This window comes from Prionailurus viverrinus, chromosome A3 (genome assembly GCF_022837055.1).
Source record: "Prionailurus viverrinus isolate Anna chromosome A3, UM_Priviv_1.0, whole genome shotgun sequence".
Classification (NCBI taxonomy): Eukaryota; Metazoa; Chordata; class Mammalia; order Carnivora; family Felidae; genus Prionailurus; species Prionailurus viverrinus.
The window spans coordinates 114191599-114206426 of NC_062563.1; the positions used below are offsets into that span (position 1 = coordinate 114191599).

The window sequence follows — 14828 nt, forward strand, 5'->3', positions numbered from 1 at the left end:
TGTGCCGTGTTGAGCGCCTGGCCTGCAGAAGGAAATGCAGATGGTGGATTCTTTCAGCACGGCCTCATCCCGCTCTACCACTTCCTTCAACAACAGAGGGATGCAGAGGCTATAAAGGCATATATGCGGCACTCAAAACACTGTCAAGTTACACCTGCGCCACCGTGAATCGCAGCACAAAGTGATGCGGGAGCTCTGTACGGCCCCTGTAGCAACTCAGGCTTGAGGGTGTATGGAGAAAGCATCTGTAGACAACATGTAAACAACTGAGCGGGGCTGTGCTCCAGTAAAACTTGACTCATGAAACTGAAATCTGCTTTCATACGTTATGTGTCACAAATTATTCTTCTTTTGATTTGTTTCCAACATTTAAAAATGCAAACAAAAAAATAAAATAAAATAATAAACCTTCTTTGCTCCTGGGCCAAACAAAGGCAGCTTGATTGCCAATCTCTTATTTGCATGACATTTGGTTCCAACAGCACAGCGATACCAGGATCAGACTCTTAACCTTTTCCATTTGAGGAAGAAAGTCAGAAAACCGAATGCCACTGGGTCCAGGAAGGAGGAAAGGAGAGGCCAATGGAGAATGAAGAAAAGAGGAATTAGAGATGCCACAGATAAGCCTTGCCCACTTCATACTTTTGCCTAGGTCAAGTCCATTTACCTTCACAGAAGTCTCAGATGACAAATTCTCTGATGCCTGATTACAAGTATGATTATGATAACCACCACAATCTATGGATGGACAACTGATGTGCCAGGTAATGACCTCAGAGCTCTACATTTAATCCTATTACATGACATAGCCACCTATGTATTATTCCTCACTCAGAAAACTAAAGTTCACACAGGTTACATGACTGCCCATTAGTCCTACTGCTGGTAAAAAGCAGAGCAACAACTTGAATTCAGGTCTGTCTGATCCTTAACCAATGCTTTAAACAGTTCAAGGTAAGGAACCTGGGCCATCACAGAAGTGAGCTCCCAAAAACAGCAAAGGAGGCTAGAGAAAAAATAAGTCCTTTAAGCAAAGCACACCCCTTCTCCCTGGGAAGGTCATTCTCTCTCACCAAGACTGAGGCTTACTACGGCAGACATGGGTTAGAGAGAAGAATCAGATTGTCATCAAACCAGCTGCAACTGCTAAGAGCAAATACAGCACAGCAGAGCACAATCACCTTTTCCTGGTAAGAATGGCAAGTGTGGGCTCCATGCAGAGACACCTGACTTTGGAGAAGCATGATTTCCATGCTTCCTGTGCGCCTGCTCCAGGCATATAGAAGATGGAGAGCTGGAGAGGAAAGCGTTTATCCAAGCTGATTCCCACCCCATCCCATTCCTGGCCCCTTCCATCTTTACAAACAGACTGGCCTTACTCAAAGATGGCCTTGGAGCCTGCCAGTAACATGAGGTTTCAGAGTACCCAAATCTCTCCAGTAGCTCCATGTGAATGGACCAAGGAAGCCCTGATGAGAATGCTAGAGCTTATTCAAGGAATAGATCAGGAGCCACTGTCAGCCATTAATACGTTGCTAGTCTTCCAAACTCTGATTTCTGGTCCCCTTAAAAAGTAACAACTTTGCAAAGGCCCCCTCCCTTTCATGTCTACTCACAAACCCCTCCAAAGTCTCCACATTTTTCCAGATGATCCAAGAACCTATGAGTAAGTCCATTAATTTTTAATAGCAGTCTGTATTCCAACATGCCTCCTAGCCCAGTATTTCTCCAACCCTTAATTATTACAGGGTGTTTATACTTCGGGAAGTAGACACAACATTGTTACTAACCATAATATTACTAAAGGTAAAAGTAGATAGGTGACTGGACTTCCCTCACGTGACATACATTCAACAGTACAACTAAAAAGAATAGAACTAAAATACTGCAGCTCTAATTCATTTTTCAATTTCCTGCTCTTTTACTCTCCCTCAAAAGTATGCTTAATACTGACAACATAAGAATTTTGGTCATTTTGTAATGTAATCAAACTACCATGTTGCATACCTGCAGATAATACTGTATGTTAATTCTTCAATTAAAAATTTTCAAGTTTTTTCTTTTGTACATCCTACAGGTCAAATCCCATTCCCCATAGAACTAAGTTTTAGAACTCATTCTTGAGGTTACAATATAAAGACTTCATAAATATTTAGGTGTTGAATTCATGACTAAAGCATCTACCACGTTCCCAACACCATGCCGGGCACTGAAAAACACACAAGGCATAAAAATCAATCCATTCATGCACTCGTACATTTTTTGGGAGAACAAAATTAGCACAGAGAGCCACCATACCAGTGTTGTCTAGTCAAAGAAACATAAAATGGTTAACCTCTGCCTTTCTCTACACAGTAATATTCTGTAATTAAGCAAGTGCAATTGACTATGTACGTATTCATTTACATATGACTGTTAATTCGTGCCCTAGGTGATGAGAAGAGAGAAAGATTAATGTTCGTGGGAAGAGTGAACAGGTTGGGGAAGTATGGAACAGTGGTGGGGTTTGATCTATGTTTGGATCTCTGTAACAGTGGTAGGGTTGGGAGAAGCAGAAGGGACAGACCAACATGGCAGGGAAGAGAACTGCCTCAAGAAAAGTCCTCGACTGAAGGTGAGCATCAGGGTTGCTGATGGGAGTATGAGAAAAGAGGCTGGGTCAAGAGAGCAAGACTAAGGCATCAAAGGACCATAAACTCAAAGGTAGAGAACTAAGCCCCCAATGAGTAGCGAAGTGATATTTCAAAACAAGATCTGGGGAACTATCAGACTGAGCATCTGTATAAAAGATAAAGTTTAAGGGGTAGAATCAGGACAAACTGAAAAAAAAAAAACCTACAGTGGTAATCACAAGGAGAACCATTGCTGTGTTTCTGCAGGTCTTGTATCAGCTTTTGATCTGGATAATCTTTTCAACGATGTTTGGAAAGTCCACAGCCTTGGACAACAGAGATAGTGTCTCCCTCTGAAGCAAAAAGATTTGTTTGCTGTCCAGGAAAATGAAAAAAAAAAAAAACAGGTCTCTCTGGGGCAAAGGTTAGGCAAAATTTGTCAGCAGCTACTTGCAGAGAATGGATTTTGCTAAGCTCGGGGCTCCCTGCCTGTGATACAAACCCACGAAGTTAGCAGCCCTAAGGGACTAAGGAGCTATGGGAAGAAACGTAAACATGAAGTTCATACTGCCTGATGTGCCATGAGTAATGAAGTCTCCTGTCTCTGAGGATTCTCTTGTCTTCTGTCATCATCTATAAAACTGTGGGAGGCTAAATGGTCAGCCTGCAACCAGGAAAACAGCTGAAACGCTTCACAATTCTTGACATGGAACTACCAGAATGAGGTCTGAATTTCACAAATTTGCAGAATACAAGGTCAGCCAGTATAAATCAAATATGTTTGTATAAGTTAGCAAGCCATCAGAAAATTTACATAGCATCACAAAGCATAGAATACTTAAGGACACATTTACCAAAAGGTATTTCTGAAGGTCTATACTGAAAACTACAAAATGTAAATAAATGTAGAGATACACCATGTTCACGGATCCGAAGAATGAATATTGTTAACATGTTAATTATCCCAAATTTGATTTACAGCAGCAAGTTTCCAAATTCCTTTTCTCAGGACTCCTTGACACTCTTAAAAACTATGGAGGATCCAAAAAGTTTTAATTTCTGTGGATGAGATATCTGTCACATTTACCATGAGAAATAAAACAAAATTATGTTACAATAGTTGATTTAAAATTAACATTCATTAGACATTAACACAAAGTTTTACGAAAAGTCTTCCTAAAAGCATAAAATTGAGAATATTTGCATTGTTTTACATTTTTGCCAATATCCTTCATATTTAGAATAGAAGGCAGCTAAATTTTCCAATCTGCTTCTGCACTCAATCTATTACAAGATCACACATTATGTAGCCTCTCAAAGACTAAGTACGCGTGAAAGAAAATGAGAGTGTGAAAGCAAGCAATGTCTCCCTATTATTATGAAAACAGTTTGATCTGGTAAACACGAAGGAATCCAGCATCAAGACAATGCAAGTCAAAGTCTCACCACAATTCCTATTTTGTTAAAAAAAAAAAATGACAAGCTGATTCTATAACTTATATAGAAACATGAAGGTCCTACAAATATCAATCACCAAAAAAGGAAACAAAATTGGAAGACTTAACACAACTTCATATGAAGACTTGCTTTTGAAGCTACAAGCCTCAAGACAGTGTGGTTCTAGCTCAACAATCAACGAGTAGGTCAATAAAATAGACTAGAACCTACCAAATGGACTCATACAGATATAGTTGACTGATTTTTTTATATATATATATTTTTTAACGTTTATTTATTTTTGAGACAGAGAGAGACACAGCATGAACAGAGGAGGGTCAGAGAGAGGGAGACACAGAATCTGAAACAGGCTCCAGGCTCTGAGCTGTCAGCACAGAGCCCCGACGCGGGGCTCGAACTCACGGACCACGAGATCATGACCTGAGCCAAAGTCGGCCGCTTAACCGACTGGGCCACCCAGGTGCCCCATAGTTGACTGATTTTTGACAGAAGGCACCCAAAGGGGGAAAATTTTTTTCCAACAAATGATGCCGAAACAAGTGGTATCAGTATGGAAAAAATGAACCTGGATCCTTGTCTTATGCTACACACAAACATTAACTCTAAATTAACCACAGGCCCAAATTTAAAGATTAAAACTGCAATTCTTCTCATTCAGAAGGAGGTATTGGTAGGTAACAGGGTGATCTCAGAAGTCCTGTCTAGCTCTAAAATTCCATTATTTTAATTCTGGGCTATAAAATGCCAACATTGACCCAAGTCAATAAACATCGAGACTGAAATAAAAAAAATAATAAAAATTTTTTAAAAACACTGTAATGCTACTAAAGAAATCAAAGGAAAGTGTACAATTTAGGCATAGGCAAAGATTTCTTAAATGGTACAAATCAACTGTGTTAAAAAAAATGAATTAAACTTCAAAATTATTATCTTCTGCTTATCAACAAACAGAAAGAAAATTAAAAGGCTAGCCACAGACTGGGAGAAAAAAAATGCATTGTGCATGTGACATAAAAGATTGGTATCCAGGATAATGAATTCCAACTCAGAGAAAAAACAATTAGGAAGTGTGCAAAAGAATGAACAGACATTTCACGAGATGACCAAAGTGTACATTCAAAGTCATTCACCACCATTAGTCATCAGGGAAATGCAAATTAAAAACATAATGAGATACCACTATACATTAAGAAAAATCAATATGAAAACGACTGACAATACCATATGTTGGTGTATATACGGAGCAAACAAAACACTCATTCTTTCTCTGCGGGAGAGTAAAACAGTAAAACCACTCTGGGAAAAGATCGTTAGTTTCTTATAAAACTAAGCATATGCCTACCTTACAACACAGAAATTCCACGCCTAAGTATTTACCCAAAAGAATTGAAAGCATATGTCCACAAAAAGACTAACACAACAATGTTCATAGCAGCTTTAGTCACAACAGCACCAAATTAGAAACATCCTAGGTATCCATCAACAAATGACCAGCTGACCAAACTGTTTTACTTCTACAACGGAATACTACTCAACAACAAAAAGGCATGAACTACTTACTCAGATGGTAATATGAGTGAATCTCCAAAAAAACATGGTGAGTAAAAGAAACTGTACCCAAGAGGGCACACCGTATAAATTCATTTACATGAAGTTTGCAAACAGGGAAAACTAACCTATAGTGAAAAGATCAGAACAGTCAAGGTCTCTAGGGCAGAGGGTAGGACTGAGTGGAAAAAGGCGGACAGGATTCTTAGGTAAGGTTAAAAAGCTCTCCACCCAATTGAATCTGGGTTCCATGAGTGTATACATTTCTCAAATTTCAATGGGTACAGGTAAGACTTGTTCATTTCAGTGCATGTAATTGGAAACACAGAAAACGATAAATACTGAGCTCTAGTTAATAATATGTATGCTCGAGTGTTTAGGGGTAAAATGTAGTGCTAACAGCTGCATCTCAGTCTGAAAACAATCAAGTAAACAAAAGGGACTTGAAAACACACAGTGAGTACCACCATGAGATACTTGGTTAGGAAAATGAAGTCTTTCATAAATACAGATTAAATTATATTCCATAACCACTTTGATCACTTTATCCCTCATTATCCCCCTAAGTGAAAGGAACAGCCCTACTAACACCTTCCTCCACCTCAGGACCAGGCAAAACACCCTTACTGTTCTACAATCTGATGTGATATAATCAAGTACAAGGCTACAGTTAATTCTGTTTCAACGTCTACAAGAGACATTTCAGAGAAACACTTTAAGTAATGTCATTTTTAGTTTAAAAAAAAAAGAAAGAAAGAAAAAGAAAACCTGCCAAGCAAGAAAATTCCAATAGCTATAAAACCTGAGTCTTAAAAAATATATAAACATTGTGCTTTTCATTTCAAAACCAGAAGGCTTTCTGATTTTGAATTTTCTTTTGAATATGAAAATAATCCATTCTCTCTGATTGCTTTGTTTTTAATGACCACAAATATTTCAATTTTAGCCATCATAGTATTTCTAAAAAAAAACAAAAAAAAAAAAAAAACAACACCTAGAATTTTAAATTCAGTGTAAGCAATTTAAAAGCCACCCCAACCCAGGCCTGCTCCTATACATAGAGTATACATACATACACACACATACACACACACACACACACACACACACACACACACACACACCCCTACCCACTCTTTAAGATGATTTACACACAGCCCAAATCAAAACATAAACTTTTATGGCAAAATAATTGTGCCATTACACCTTGTAGTTAAATGGTTCCCAGTAACGATCAAAGACAACACATTACTAAAATCCACAGAAACCTACCTAGTATGCAAATAGTCCTACAGTTATTAGAATTAAGTACCTTCATGTGCTCTAGGATTCCAGTGCGTTTTCAAGGGGTAAATTAAACAAAAAGCATCCCTAGGACACTGTCATTTCTTCTCAGCTCACTTCTAACACCACTTTGGAGTCCTAAACTCTCATCCCATCATGCACCGGCACATAGACTTGACCAGTACCAGGGTGAAATACATGGGAGTGGAGTCTGCCATTTCAAATATGTCTATGTATACAGTCCAAAGTCAGCTTGCAAGAGAAGAGCTAAGAGTTTCTGACACTGCCTGAACCAACAACATCTAGAAACCTTGGATCTTTTATTCCAAATGCCTCTTGCCTATTTTCTTTGTTTTTAAGAACACAGTGAACGACCAGTCTCCTCTGCCAGAGGCCTAGAAATAGCTTGCTTTCATATTTGCCACAGATGTACCTGAAGTCTAAAAGGCATTTCTCTGTTCTTTTAGGGAGGTGTCCAATGTATTCTCTAAAGTTCAGGCTCCTTCCTTTTGTCTCAAAAAGCTTTTATGCTCCAAATTTATTGCAGCAGAGTTAGCTTCAAAAGCCCACTATAATGATACACTGAAAGGAAAATGCTCTCCCTCTTGCAGTCATGTTATGATTTCTCAGATAATCTATGTTTGGAACATGAATACCAATACTGAAAACTCTTCCACTCCTTCAGGCCCAGACCTCCTAATAACCCCAAGCCTGTCCAATCCGAAGGGTAAGAGTCAGAGTATGTGGCCCAGCCGCTTTCTTCCTATAGAAGTTCTCCACTTTATACCCAGATTTTTCAGCTCAGCCATTACCCTAAGGCACTGTGGTCCCAGCAAGTCTGAACCCAAGAAAAGGAGTCCTAACTTTAAGGTGTTTGAAATTAGATCTCAAGGCTCCCTGAAGTTTCCATGTTCATTCTGTTGATTTATGGGTCTCATTAGTGGGGAAGGCTGGAATAGCCCTCTTCTTTTTCTCTGCTAGTGGCTTCAAAGCATTGTACGCTTGATTACCCAAGTGCATTAAAACTAATTTAAATCATCGTCTTAAGCACCGGTGTGCTCAACAAACCAGAAAAGAAGCTGGAATCCAAAATATATGGTCACATTTTATACTTAATAGGACACAAAGTAGCAAATCCATCAACATAATGGTATAGCTTTTTACTAGCATAGGCAAAACACTTCTTAAATGTACTAACCAATGCTGCCTTTTAAAACAAAATTCACGTCATCCTTCCCCTCCTGGAAGACCAAGTTAACGTAATGGTAATCACTCATAAGGATAACACCCAGTGGCAGTGAATGTGTACGGCTGTGAAAATAAGATAAACACCTACCTCTGAATTAACCGCAGATAAAATTAACAGGTTGGTTCCACACATTCTCCATCTTCTTCTAGCACTGTCATTTCAATGCACGCACGCCATGTCACTTTCTGAGCATAAAAGGAAATGCTTTTTCTCCTGCTACATTTATACTAAAGTGGACATGGCTCAAAATAAAATCAGGGCAATTGAATTAGTACCAGTTAAACAGAAATTCTGACATCAAAGTATATCCAAAAGACCCAGAACATTGGTTTTCTGTGCTGAAAACCTTATCAAAATATGAAATTCAATAAATTGTTTTTAAGGTGCTCTTTAGTACAAGCTATCAACTTGATATGCCTATATAAAACATGCAAAATTCTTCCTCCAGTAGTATTTATCATTATGTAGCAACTATGTTTCTATATCTGCAAAATATTCCAGAGTATTCATGTTTGAAAAACAAAAAACAGGAGGACGACTAACTGCTTGATTCAGTGGAAAGAACTAGCTTTATAAGGCCCTGGAAGTGAGTTTTAGTCCTGGCTTTGTGTAGGCAAATCACTTAAACTTTGGAAGCTTTCATTTCTCATCTATAAAACAGAGGAGGTAGGGTGGTTTCTTCTAATTTCCTCTAAGCCCCTAAGAATCTTTTATCAATGGTCTTTTGCAGGGATTAGTCTCTGAAATAGCTTGTAATGCTAATTATATTACTAAATGCTTATGACTTTCATAAACACTGCCAAGTTTCTATATACTTTCTTATAGACGGGTATTATTGATCTACAAAGATCATAACATGCTTCTCATGTAACAGTTACCACTGAGGAAGTGGAGAAGCCCCTATTTATCCAGGTCCAAGTAACTGGAAACATTCCTAGGTTTCTTTGTACCCAACAGTCAACTTGAAAGAGCTCTCAATGGCCAAAGGTGGAATAATTTGAACAATAATTATCATATAACCTAAAGAATAAGTATCAAACTAAACTAATATAAATAAGAGACTGAATCATTAAATGGGGGAAACAAGTATTCACTGCAAAAGAATTCCAAATAAAACACAAAGATACCACACCCCTCTCACAGCCCCAGAGGCAGAGCTTAATTCCCCACCTCTTGTGTGTGGATGGTACTTGGTGACTTATAAGAAAGGATGGAATGGGAGAATAATAATTTTCCAGTAGCAAAACCTGGGAGACACAACCTTAGCAAGTGGTCAATATTATTATCACCAGTGATACCATGGTCTCTATCATCTACCTCCTCATTTGAAGAGATGAGAAAGGCACTTCACCGTTGCACTATTTTTCTCCCAAACCCGTAAGTCCATCTCATCGTGAAAAAACACTGATAAACCCAAATTGGGTGACATACCACAAAATACTTTCAGAAGTGTCAAGGTTTAGAAAAAACAAAAGAAAAATGAAAAACTGTTATATATTACAGGATATTGAGGAAACAGGACAACTAAGTGCCAAATGATAATATCCTGGACCAGATTTGGATCAGAAAAAGGACATTAGTGAAAAAAGTGGTGAAATCAGAATAAAAGCTATAGTTTAGTTAACAGCAGTTCACCAATGTTAATTTCTTAGTTTTGACAAATTTAATATGGTTGTCCAATATATGAACATTAAGAGAAACTCTTAATCAGTACATTAAAATGAACTTAAATCATCTTAAGCACCAGTGTGAAAGGTATATGCAAAGTCCCTATATTATCCTTGCAACTTTTCCATAAATCTAAAGTTATTCCAAAATAAAGCTTGTATAATATTAATAAATCAAAATACCTGCATCAAATTTACTACAGGGTAACTCATACTCTGTATTAACTCACTGAAATAAAATATGCCAATAATACAAGGAATTTTGAAATATACTGAATAAATATTTTAGCATCTTGTAGATATTCCCGTAAGAAAAATCATTTGAAGAGATTCAGAATTGTTACCTGTTTCTATGGTAACTCATGATTTTGTGGAATTATAAAGAAAATCCTCTGCAAGGATTTTCTATAAAAGAAACCCCACTCCCCTATGCAAGAGGTATCTACTAGGCACACTTTCCCCCACCTGCAACTCCAAGCCCAAACTGTAAAGGAGAGGAGAAAAGGATACAGAAGAGAATAAGCACGTCAACAGTCTTGTGGGGAACTGGGTCTTTCTGAAGGTCAAACAAGGAAAGACAGTTCCATTGAACCTCTTGTTGAATTCGGGATTTCCCACCACACAGGGAGATTGGCGACTGTTCCCCAGACAGGTGTCTGCTTACACAATGCACTGAGGGATCTGAGCCCCTTCCCCCACACCTGCTGGAACAGGAGAGAAGAAAACACACAACTGGGCAGAATGGAGATGGTGGCTATAAGGCAAACAGCCTGCTTGTCCATCAGTGTGGGACAAAGTAGCGTGAGCTTCCCATGAGTCAAGGGGAGGTCACAGAAACTCAGTGGAGCAGTGACAAAGTATTATGTTTGCCCATGTTTTGTTTTGTTTTGTTTCCTTACTGGACCCACAGAGAGACTCCATTTCCCAGCCATCCTTAGATTTAGGTTAGGACCACTAAGTTCTCCCCATGAGAATGAGAGTGAAAGAACTACTCAACCTCCTGTCACAGGAATATTGTATGGCATATTATTGTATGGCATGTTATTAGATCCAAAAAAAAAAAATCATCAAAAAAAAAAAAAAAAAAAGCATGGATGTGAATCTCCAAGAGCTCTCTTTCTCCATCCCTCTCCCCGCTCTTTCCTACTTTCTCCTCAACTCAGAGTTCGAAATGAAGAACCACAATATGAGGAGTCACAAAATGGAATCCACTGGGCCTTTGATTCACTATTGGAGAAGAGCTGCCATAGCGAGTCACTTGTTCCACACTAGACTGTGATATAAATACATTGTTATTGAGATTGTGACAGCAAAACTTAGCCTCACCTAAAGATAATTAAGGATTAAATCCTAATTAAAGGTAGCTTAAGCTTTCTTGTGAGTTTCCTACCCAAGATGGTTGCCCACTGACATCACCACTGGACATCTGCCTCTTATACCCATCCTCGAAAAAGTAGACCATGTACCACTTCCTCCTTCTAGTCCTTCTGGCCCAACGGTAAGGGGGAAAATGGAGGAGGAGGAGTAATTCAATAGGAGACTGGAATTTCAAAAGTGAAAGCAATCCAAAAAATCATGGAATCCATTAACAAAGCTGTTTTCTAAAATAACACTTAGAAAAAAAGACATTTAGGGGCGCCTGGGTGGCACAGTCGGTTAAGCGTCCGACATCAGCCAGGTCACGATCTCGCGGTCCATGAGTTCGAGCCCCGAGTCAGGCTCTGGGCTGATGGCTTGGAGCCTGGAGCCTGTTTCCGATTCTGTGTCTCCCTCTCTCTCTGCCCCTCCCCCGTTCATGCTCTGTCTCTCTCTGTCCCAAAAATAAATAAAAAATGTTGAAAAAAAAAATTAAAAAAAAAAAAGACATTTATTGTTAGTATCTCAATAAGCTAATTTCCCTTAGCATGTCATTTCTGTTTTGTCCTACAACTTGGCTCTACATAAGACAACATAAGTTTATTGTCAAAAAACTGGTTTGACAGGGGCACCTGGGTGGCTCAGTCAGTTAGTGTCTGACTTTGGCTCAGGTCTTGATCTTGTGGTTGGTGAGTCCGAGCCCCACATCGGGCTCTGTGTTGACAGCTCAGAGCCTGGAGCATGCTCTGGATTCTGCGTCTCCCTCTCTTTCTCTACCCCTCCCCAGCTCATGCTCTGTCTCTGTCTCTCAAAAATAAGTATTAATCACTTTTCGGCCTTTTGGCTAAGATCAAGTGTAGTGTCTGTTCTTATCAGTTCAAAAATAAATATTAGGGGCACCTGGGTGGCTCAGTCGGTTAAGCGTCCGACTTCAGCTCAGGTCACGATCTCGCAGTCCGCGAGTTCGAGCCCCGCGTCGGGCTCTGGGCTGATGGCTCAGAGCCTGGAGCCTGCTTGCGATTCTGTGTCTCCCTCTCTCTCTGCCCCTCCCCCGTTCATGCTGTGTCTCTGTCTCAAAAATAAATAAACGTTAAAAAAAAAAATTAAGGGGCACCTGGGTGGCACAGTCGGTTAAGTGTCCGACTTCAGCCAGGTCACGATCTCGCGGTCCATGAGTTCGAGCCCCGCGTCAGGCTCTGGGCTGATGGCTCGGAGCCTGGAGCCTGTTTCCGATTCTGTGTCTCCCTCTCTCTCTGCCCCTCCCCCGTTCATGCTCTGTCTCTCTCTGTCCCAAAAATAAATAAAAAAATAAAAATTTTAAAAAAAAATTAAAAATAAATAAATATTAAAAAAAAATTTTTTTAACTGGTCTGACAAATGGTAAATCAGGTTTTTTACTTTCTCACATAATATTAGACATTAGCTATATGGGGTTTTTTAAACCCAATTTCTCCCAGATTTCAATACGGGGGGGTTTTGCTTATTTTTGCCAAAATTTTCCCATTCACTCTTAGACAATGTTTACATATGATTAAAGACCCTAGTTTAATTTTAGCTAGATGATACAAACATTAAAAATAGTTCACAGAAGTGAACAGTAGCAAACACCTCTTTCAAAGAATCAATGGTACTAAAGCTTTTTCACCTTAAGTTTTCCCAAATACCACACGTGCATGTATCAGTCAATTTTGAAATGGGAGAGCTCATGTATCAGAGTTCCAATAGCACAGCCCTCTAGTGCACACCCAGAGACCTGCCGTGTTCCTGGCTGAAGTTTCATGGTTCTTGACAGACAAGCACAAGGAAGTCCTCACCAGCCTGTCACACAGGTGTGAGACCAGGCTGCACCCCTAACAATCACTTAGGTAAAATTGGAACTCCAAGCTTTGTACATACATGTTTAAAATTCAAACAGCTTATGCAAACCATGAATCGATATTCAAGTAAAACTTGAAAAGAGACTGTATCATTTAAAAAGGAAATGAAAATATGTGCCCAATTCTTTGGGTTCTCCATTTCCTGGGGAGAGTTGATAGCTTTCTAGGATTGAGATTGTTGGAAGCCTAAGAGATGGAGCAAGATGTGGGAGCAGAAATCAACTGCCTTTTTTTTTTCTTCTTAAGTTTAAGCACGTGCATGGGGAGGGGCAGAGAAAGGAAAAACAGAATCCCAAGTAGGCTCCACGCCGACAGCATGAACCCAACACAGGGCTCGATCTGACAAACCATGAGCCAAAATCGAGAGTCGGATGCTTCACGACAGAGCCACCCAGGTGCCCCTTGACTGCCGTTTTATTACAAGGCACCAGCTTTCCAGGCCCCGTTGCACACCATGCACAAGGCCAAGGCTGCAAACCCACCACAGCCTTGCCCACGTCACACAACTTGGCAACACAAGCTTTGAAAACCCGGGCACAGTCTAGCCAGCAAATGAATCATCACAACACCCAGCTCTGAACGGTACAGTTATTTCACAGGCCCATTCTAGAAAATTCCCCATCTCAGAGAGGGCAGGACCACCACAGTTAGGATGGGACGGCTCCCCCAACTGCCTCTCCATTCTCAGAAGGCTTTTGAACTTGTTTTATTTTTTTTAATGTTTATTCATTTTTTGACAGAGACAAAGTGTGAGCAGGGGAGGGGCAGAGAGAGAGGAAGACACAGAATCCGAAGCAGGCTCCAGGCTCTCAGCTGTCAGCCCAGAGCCGGACTCAGGGCTTGAACTCTTGAACCGCGAGATCATGACCTGAGATGAAGTCCTGGGCGCTCAACTGACTGAGCCACCCAGGCGCCCCAAGAGCTTTGCGGTTTCTAACAGCACTTTTTCCAGCACTCATCCTTAACTCAGACTTGACCATCACACCATGACGAATGACCACGCTCACTTTCCAGCTGAGGAAACCTCACCAAGAAGCCTAAGGATTTGCCCAGATGATAAAGCTGGTGTCGAACAAAGTAGAAACCTGAAGCCAAATCTTCTTTCTGAGTCTAGGGCCTTCCCCCCAGGACGTAAGCTCTGCCACATCACCTGGACAACAGTCAGGTGACAATATAGGTTCAGAGACATCATCTCCATGACCTTATATGCAGGACAACCTCTCTTCGTTGAGTCCCTGTCAAAAGGTAAAAGGTAGCATCTCAGTCTTTCCCCACCCGACCTGGAATAAAACGGGAGATTCCAGAAGCCACAGACAAGTCACCTGCACACTGGCTATCCACAAGTGTTCAAATCCCTTAACCATTACGTGTACTCTAAAAATATACAGGACTCCAACTGTTAAAAAATGGAGGGTGGACAGGTGTCTGGCTGGCTCAGTCAGTAGAGCATGCAACTCTTGATCTCAGGGTTGAGTTCAAGCCCCATGTTGGGCACAGACCTTACTGCAAAAAAAATGGGGGATAAGAGAAAATCCTGAAGCCAGCCAGGTCTCCAAACCCACAAGCTAGATGATGTGCAGATTTCTTCTAACTTTGCTGTAACATTTCTGATCGATGTTCTAAAGCTGCACCAGCACTGGCTAATGAGCACTGAACACATGGTTAATCCCAACCGAGGCATTGTAAGTATAAACCAAACAGTCGTTTTTAAAACTCAGCATGGGAGGAAAAAAAATCTCATTAATATTTTATATTGATTACACAATGAAATGGTATT

At 40.1% G+C, this 14828-nt stretch overlaps 1 protein-coding gene and 1 pseudogene across 6 annotated transcripts in view; one reads left to right on the top strand and one right to left on the bottom strand.

The window, feature by feature from the left end:
- LTBP1 (latent transforming growth factor beta binding protein 1) overlaps positions 1-14828 on the bottom strand; it is a 410698-nt gene that overhangs the window by 313615 nt on the left and 82255 nt on the right. The gene's annotated exons all lie outside the window — the stretch shown is intronic.
- Positions 11999-12148, top strand: LOC125163181 (uncharacterized; annotated as a pseudogene).